This window comes from Marmota monax, unplaced genomic scaffold, assembly GCF_021218885.2.
Source record: "Marmota monax isolate L192 unplaced genomic scaffold, Marmota_monax_Labrador192_F-V1.1 WCK01_AAM20220418_F8-fsc00007, whole genome shotgun sequence".
Taxonomy (NCBI): Eukaryota; Metazoa; Chordata; class Mammalia; order Rodentia; family Sciuridae; genus Marmota; species Marmota monax.
Window position 1 is genome coordinate 13895189 of NW_026692781.1, and position 8687 is coordinate 13903875.

Below are 8687 nucleotides of genomic sequence, written 5' to 3' on the forward strand. Positions count from 1 at the left end.
GATTTATACAGAATATGCCTGTAGGGAAATTCTGGAAGCTCAACATGTGCATGCTTGATATTTAGACTAATTGGAATTTCCTGCAATGAGAGTAATTTATCTAGAGTTTATAGTTCTCCCTGCTCTTCTTAGCATCACTGTGGATTTTATGATGAATTATTAAATTTCTCCCCTTGTCACAAGTAAGCAAATCAGCAAAACTATTCCTGCTTCCCTGAGCAAGTAGGGTATTTTGCAACAGGAGATGTAGCACTCCTGGGAGCACTAGTTTTAACACGATGAAGATTTTCTATCAGCTTCAGCAAGCATCAGAAGGCAAGATATTTAATAACATTTCTAAGAAATACTTCAGACTGCTAACTAGAAGCTATGAAATTGTAAATTCTGCAATTTTGTAAAAAATTTAGAACATGAGAAAACAAACGGATGGCTAGAATACACTGCTTTCTAGCTTATTCCAAAAACAGAACACTTCTACCCCTGTTACTTGGGGTCTTCCATTCATGTTAGAAAACTCACTGAAATGTAATACGATAAAACTGCTAAAGAAAAGGGGAATTGGGGCTGGGGATGTGGCTCAAGTGGTAGTGCGCTCGCCTGGCATGCGTGCGGCCCGGGTTCGATCCTCAGCACCACATACAAAGATGTTGTGCCCGCCAAAAGCTAAAAAAAAATAAATAAATATTAAAAAACTCTCTCTTTCTCTTTCTCTTTAAAAAACAAAAGAAAGAAAGAAAGAAAGAAAGAAAGAAAGAAAGAAAGAAAGAAAGAAAGAAAGAAAGAAAGAAAGAAAAGGGGAATCAACAAAATGAATTTCCTTTAGTTTAGTCTATTCATTCTAAAGACTGATAGAGGCTTGGTGAATTTCAAACATCACTGTGTTAAAAACCAAAACAAAACAACAAAAAAACTCTTGGTTACCCAATGGGGAAAATGATATGTAACAATATTTAAAATTTAAAAATTGCTTAAATTGGTTCTAAATGCCAAAATGTAATGAAGGGAAAATGACAGGACTCTCTGGAAAATCCCCCAACAGAAGCCAAGCCTCCATCATTTCCAAATATTGTTTTTCCTTCTCAGGGAACAAAAAAGAATAACTAATTGGCCATAGTTCTTAAGCACAATATGACAAGATTGCTATGTAATTTCTATATCTGTACTGAAAGAAAATTCCTTTGTTTTGGAAAATGTATCTTGCTCTTTTTTGTAGGTTATATACTAATGAGAAATTTGCCCATGATATGCCACATAAAAAAAAGTGATGTGAAATTTGATTTCAGTGTAGACTCACGATTTCAAGAGAGAAAAAAAGGTCAACACTCCTGTTGCCTTTTCAGAAGAGTCACCAGGTACAGGTTGACAATCCTTTATCTGTAATTCTGAAATATGAAAAACTCTGAAAATATTTAGCAGCAAAACCTGACATGGGTTGGGGTTGTGGCTCAGAGGTAGAGCACTTGCCTAGCATGTGTGAGGCACTGGGTTCGATTCTCAGCACCACATAAAAATGAAATAAAGGTTTAAAAAATAAAAAATTAAAAAACCTGACACGCTAGGCTAGGAATGTAGTTCAGTGGTAGACTGCTTGCCAAGCATGTGTGAGGCCCTGGGTTTGATCCCCAGCACCACACAAAACAAAAAACAACAACAACAGAACAACAACACAACCCTGACATGCATCAACTTGAGACTTAACCCATAAACCCTTGAAACAATGCAGGAATACAAACGTGTTTGATTAAAGGATACTGACTGGGAGCCCAAAAGGGAATACTCAATAAATATTACATGCACTTGTATTTCTTTTCTAAATTCTGAACAATTCTGAGATTTGAAACAGTTTTGATTCCAAGAATTACAAGTAAAGAACTGTAGACCTATATAATGACCTCCTGGTTGGTAAATCCAGGGGCAACTTTCCTCTTATCAGACACTGCTCTAGTATTTGATATTGCTATTCCCCCTTTTCTTGAAGCTCTCACTTCTTGACCTACACATTACCTTCATTTGGTTTTCCTCCTCTCTTCTTGGTCCATCCTTTTGGTATTTTTGTGTTTTGTTCATTGCTATATTCTCAACACTCGGGGCTCTCAACACATATGTTAGGTTAACAAATGAAGAGCCTTGACTTTTTCTTTCTCCATATTCTCCCTAGAAGACCATCTATAATCTCATAGCTTCAACTCACATGTGAGAACAACTTTTCACTCCAGCTCAATAGTCTCTATAAGGTTCCAAATCCTATGTCATAGAAAGCTTAGAAATAAATTTGCTCCTGATTTTACTACATTCTTTCTGTATACAAGAGCTTAAAGAAGGCTCCATTCAGGGAAGATAGCATAATGAGACTATAACAGTTTTGTCTTAAAAACATATTGGTTTTGACCTCCCTAAAAATTTCTCACAAGGTCTTTATCTGTAGGTTGTAATAACTTATATCCCTGTGTATGCTACTAACTGGTATTCTGTTGTATAGAGTAAAAAGATTTTTAAAAATATTTATAAAGCTGCTTACAGGAAACCCAGGCTTTTATAAAAGTTCATTCCATTTCTAAATATTTGATACTACGCCATATTTTCCAAATGTCCTATGTAAAACAGAAATTGTCTTCATAGCTTCAACAATGTTTCTGCATATATTATTTCATAATAAAAACAGTTCCTCAGTACCAGTCCAGCTCCTAAATAAAATAAATCCTAAAGAACACCCTTCCTGCTACTATACTCTCAATCATTTGCACTGACATGCTCCTAAGACTTCCTCCTCTTGCCTTACTTTCCCCCTACATCCTTTGGTTAACAGCTCGGCAGCCTGGCAACGGGTTTTACCTTTACTGATAAACCTCAGCATCTCATTCACTGAGAAAATGGTGTCAGTATGGTTTTTCTTGGTCTAATGATTAAGCTAAATATATACCTATTTTCATGACAAGAAAGACAAAACATTAAATTTCAAACCTGTATCACAACTCTCATCACTCTACTTAGTGAATGCCTTGTGGTAAAGAAAGAGCTCTAATGATTCTAATCACCCACTGAATGCTTCCTTCTTCATGCTAGTTTGTGCAAAGAGTCTCTTGGTGAAATAACATGTGAAAACTTGTATTAAAAAACAGGACCAGAAAACAATGAAGCTGGAGCCATAAATGATATTTATATTATGTTGTGGCTCAGAAAAGTACTTCCAGAGGAAACAAGGAAATACAAAGCTAACAGAAAGAAGTATGGTCAAGGTTTTTTAGTAAAGGAAGTGCCTACGTATACTGTGGTGATACATATGTAAACAGCACACTGGTAAACGTTCCTATCCTCAGGTGGAGTAGGAAATGTTAAGTGATATAGCTACGCTGTAAACACTGCACTGCCGGAAGAGGAAGTACAACCAGTGGGTCTGGAACATGAAGAAAGAAGCAGGTCTAAGGCTGATTTCTGAAGGGTAAGTAGGAATTATTCACATGGAAAGGAGGAAGAGGTCACTCAGGAAATAAAATCAGTATGTGTAAAGACAGACAATAAAGAGTTTAGGCAATTCCATGTTGTTAAGAGTAGAGCACAGGTAGAGAACTGAACAAATGAGATGGAACATGAAACTGAGGTGTGAAAGGCTTTGTGTGAACTCACTGAATCCTTGATGTTCTTAGCTATTGCTGCACACCCAGAAGCTACAAGAGTACCTGGCATTTAATAGGTTCCAATTTTAAAACTAAATTTTAAAAAAGGGGAGTGTGCCTTTTTGATGATTATTCCCCATTTCTTCCTACACAGAAAACTCTATAATGCTATTTTGATAATTTTCTTATCAAGGAATACGTTGGTAGTCTAATTTCAACTATTAACTTCTTTTGGAACCACCAAGCTTTCTCGTAACTGCTTCAAGGCAGCACTATCAGATGACATCTTCTATTTGTCTTCACTCATGTTAACCTGAAGAGCAGCTTGAATAAATTTCCCTATTGAGCGAGATGAAAAAAATACCAGTTCCATTGCAAGTATTGCAAAAGGAATTGTGACCCTAAAGGAGTTCTTTCAACCTCACAAAAACATATCTAAGTAATAGCAATGCCTTCATCTGACCTTATCCTACCTTGTTTCCTCCCCACCCACCAAGTCTGTTCCTCAGTTTGCCTAATTAACTATATGGGTTGAATACATTCTGCCAACTCTCACAGAACAGCTTTGAAAACAACCTCTCTGATTATCGGAGAGCCATTTAGTAAACCATAATCAGGATTAAAAAAAACTTGAAGGACTGAGCTCTATAGAGAAATTTATGAAGTAGCCTCTTAGCTCACAGCACTACATCTTACTGCAGAAGCTCTTGTCACCAGATCTAGAATGAAGCTAATAAACTAATTCAGGTAAGGACTCACAGGGTACCATTTCAGGTGGAAGTACTGTACTGTCTGGCTCAATCCATTCATGAGTTAGGCTCAAAGACAGGTTAAACCTGAGTTGACATTGACTGGCTCAAGTGCACACATTCTATCTTCCATTAACTAATCCATTCTTTAATCACAGAAGCCTTTAGTGTGTACCCAGGGCAGCCCATATTGCCTTTCTGCTATCTGTTCACTTGGAAAGACTTATTAGCCTGGCTACAAAGAGAGAATGTTTAATTTAATCCATTCCCTTCTCTCTCTCTCTCTTTTTTTTTTTTTTTGTACTGGGGACTGAATCCAGGGGTACTGTACCACTGAGCTATATTTCCAGTCCCTTTTTCATTTTGAGACAGGGACTCACTAAGGCTGTAACTTACAATCCTCCTGCCTCAGATTCCTGAGTTGCTAGGATTATATATGCATGTGCCACCATACCTGGTGACAATCCATTCCTCTCTTCATATACTATTTTTGAAGAAAATGCTTTGAAAGTTTGCACTCTGTTGTGAACATTTAAATGTCTCTTCCACTGTCCTACTGGGAAATGTATATACTGAGAAAAAAGCATAAGTCTGGGGGATTGGTGAAATTCGTATGCCAGAAGCCTTATTGTTCCATTACCCTCTCATGCTAGGAGTTCCAGATTTAAAAAGAAAAGTAGGGAAAAATGAAAGGGAAACCCTCAAAGTTATCAATTGGGATTAGCTGTATTACTAATAACCATTTCTTTCTATAAGCTCTAGGCCAGCCATAAACAAATCATGGGTATTCTAGGTAGTACAAAATTAGTCTATACATTAGTACATGATAAACAGAAAATACGAATTCAAGTTAGGACATAGTATTACAAATACACAAAGTGTCACTATGTCCTCTTTTGGTAGTTTCAGATGGAACTAACTGTCGGTCACTTGGCTACATACAATTATTAGGGAGAAGAGCCAGCCTCTAAAGACTCTGGCAGAACTGACAGAGCTAAGAAAGCTGGTTTGGAAAAAATAGTTAAGTAGTCTAGGAAATGTCAGAACTCCAAAAATGATTGCAGCTAAATTCTCCAAAGTGGGGAATGATGTGGTAGCAAAATAGGGAAAAACCAGCTGGCCATTGATCAAATACTTCAAATCAAGGAGGGCAGAAACTCAGATTGGGGAGTGGAAAGGACATAACATAGCACTAGGGAATGGGCTAGAGTAGCGCTTCTCAAATTAACTGGCATGACAACCACTTGGATGGTTTGGTATAAGAGAAGTTTTATGAGCCCACATTCCCCAGTTTCTGATTCAATAGGACTGGCATAAAGTCCAATAGTTTACATTGCTCATAAATTCCCAGGGGATACTGATAGTGTTGGTTTAGGAGAGCACATTTTGGAACTCTGAAGAAAGGGTATTAGATCAAGCTTCTTAGCCTCTCAAATATGACCAATAACAGTCTTGAAGCCCCAGCCAAATGAGTTGGAAAAGATTCCATGAGGGTGCCAAGGACACTTAAAAGTAGAAGGGCAACATTCAGAACCAAACAATAAGAACTTGTGCACAAAGAATGCTTCAAATGCACTGCAATAGTAAAAACAATAATCACTAATGCTTTATACAGGCCTTTTGCCTTATGCATATCATTTTTCATCAAACTTAAAACCACCCACTGAGATAGGCCCTTATTTTTTTTTTCCACATCAGGAAGGCAAGACTAGAATGTTGGGTAACTTGCTCCAAGTGTTAGAGTGAATATGTGCTGCACCAAGACTGAAATCTTGGCTTGGTGGCCCATCAAAAGTGGGTTTCCTCTTCCTACATGTGCTGCCTGTAGCAATGTATCTCCTGGTCAAAACCATACTTTCAATGCCAATTCTAAATGTGCCTTTTCATAATAGGATGATAACTTATGTTGTTAACTCCTGCATTCACAGGAAATCCTAAAACAAGGTAAATTTAAATACAGATAAAACAGACTAAGGAAGAGGCAAATTAACTGATCTGAAGACCAAGCTTCCATGTTTACCTGCTATTTCTAGTCTACAGACATGCAAGGGAAACTCTTACCCCACCTTTTTAAAATTGTTGGTTTGGGTTTTTGCTTTTAGACATGGAACCACAGGGCCTCATGCATGCTACAATGAGCGACATCCAAGACCCTCTTACTGAAATGTAAATCACCTAATTCTTGTATCTAAAATTTAGTCTTTTCTCAAATCTTCCCTTTTTCACTTACCTCAGAAAACTGTGAGGATTAAGTGATGAAGGGATTACTGCAGTTAGACTCAGTGAAAATAACTATGGTGTTGCCATTATAAAAGCGTATTGTAGGACCAGCTCCGTGGAGAGGTGGAGACTGCGACCCAAGTTTAGGAATTACCGCATTATTGAAGTACCGCTATGGAGGGACAAGGGTCCACAGACGAACACCATACAATGAAAACCAGCGTCCCCTCTGAAGGATCAGTATTTACCCGGCAAGACAGCGAGAAAGAAACATCTAGTGAAATAAAAAAAAACCAACCAAACAAAAACACCTACAGGGATATTCCGTTGGAAAAAGGCAAGAGCCAAGCTTCCACAAGGTTAATTAACCACAGTTCACTGATCCCACCCCCTTGGTCCCGGGACCCAGGCACTAGGAAAGGGCCCTGGTGAGCCTTTCCGCTCGAGAGGCTCCGGTGATCCGCGTCTGAAACACGCTGCACACCATGGAGGAAGCAACCAGGGCTGGTGCTGGATTTCAGCAACAAAGACGCTGCGAAAGGAAACCCAGAGACCTCACTAGCAAGCAGGGTCCGAACGCGCAGGCGGAAAGCCAGTTGACCGCCAACCATTCCCCTCCCTCTCTGGACTCCCCGGCCCAACCGGCTCTCACATCCCGACCTCGCGGGCCCACAGGGCTAGATTAGCCCAGTGCCACCCAAGGTCGTACCGCCGCCGGCACCCCTCGTAAGCCCTTCACTAGCCACCCCACCCAGCCATCCGCCACCCCCACTCTGGGTCGCTGCTCGCGGCCAGTCTACGGAGTTCCATAATTACCTAAAGCTCCACCGCGCCGCCATTACACCGGATGTACATCACTTCCCCTTCCCACAGACTGGCAGCAGGAGGAAGGCGGACCGTAACACAAACCTGACGCAGTAGGCTATGGGACATCAACCCATTAAATTAAGTTTGATAACATGAAGTAATACCAGATTCAAAGCAGTTGATCCGGCCACATGCGTTCCGTACCAACTCGGCGACAAAAAAAAAGTTGATAGGAACTACAAAGCCCAGCATCCACCGGCTGCGCGGGCGGAAATGACGAGTGCAATTGTGGTTTGGGCGTGAGAAGGCCTCAGGGCACGGTGGGAATTGTAGTTTTTAAACATACGCGAGAAAAAGCACATGCAGGTTGCCCATTCTGGACTTGATAAATGGTGCTGACTTTAATCCAAAACTGCTTTTATAACATTACCCCCCCCCCAAAAAAAAAAAAAAGTCTTTTGTGGTCACATTTCCGTGAAAATAATTTCTTCCGGTCTTGGGAATCAAACCCAGGACCTCACACAAGCTTGGCAAGCACTCTACCACTAAGATGAACCTTAGCCCTTTCTGAAAATATACACAGAAAATATAAACCTGTTTTTAAACTTTTTGCAATAGTTCGTCCAAAATATTACCAAATGTTTAGTACTTATTACGTTCTAAGATTTTAAGACTAAGTAAATGAAAGCCGGACTACAAATAAAATGAAATCACGAGAAGCTAATTCCGTAGCCTATGATTCTTCTGTTTTAAGTGAGGGTGCCAAATGTTAAGACATTGTGAGGTTAAGGAGGTGATTATCTAGCAGAGTTGGAAATAGCAGTCTGTAAAGAGTTCAACCATAGGGCATCAATCAAACTGTTTCCTTAAACTTTACCATCGTGGGATTTTTTTTCTTCTTTTTTGCTTAAAACAAAGCTATCTTTGTGTTCCCCAACCGTTTATAAACCAGGTCTGGCTTCTGTATTAAAACTCCTCTGTTACAACTTAAGGTTCTCGTGCTTTCAGCCCTTTCTGAAAGAAGATAATGATTAAAAATAAAAACTGAACCTAGACTACTTGTGCTTGAATCACGTGCCCTTTGATTTATCCACTATTGATGTTGGACAAATTTTTTCATGTTCTTTGCCTGTTAAATAAGAATAATAGTAATAGCCACTTATACCACAGTTTTAAGAATTGAATTAGTTGATACACATGGTGCATGTAAGATGATCACTAGTATATAATAGTTATTATTTTCATATTCAAGATATTTGGCTATTGTTAAAGGTCCATTTTGGCAATTTAAAATATT

General features: G+C 39.1%; 1 protein-coding gene across 2 annotated transcripts in view; it reads right to left on the reverse strand.

The window, feature by feature from the left end:
* Cwc22 (CWC22 spliceosome associated protein homolog) overlaps positions 1-7567 on the reverse strand; it is a 54470-nt gene extending 46903 nt beyond the window's left edge. The window contains exon 1 of one of the 2 annotated variants that reach the window (XM_046447433.2): positions 7400-7567. The gene's annotated coding sequence lies outside the window, so the exon portion shown is untranslated. Of the gene's footprint in view, positions 1-6898; positions 7198-7399 lie in introns of those variants that run through there. The other variant, XM_046447434.2, reaches the window with a different exon arrangement.
* Between the last annotated feature and the right edge of the window lie 1120 nt (positions 7568-8687).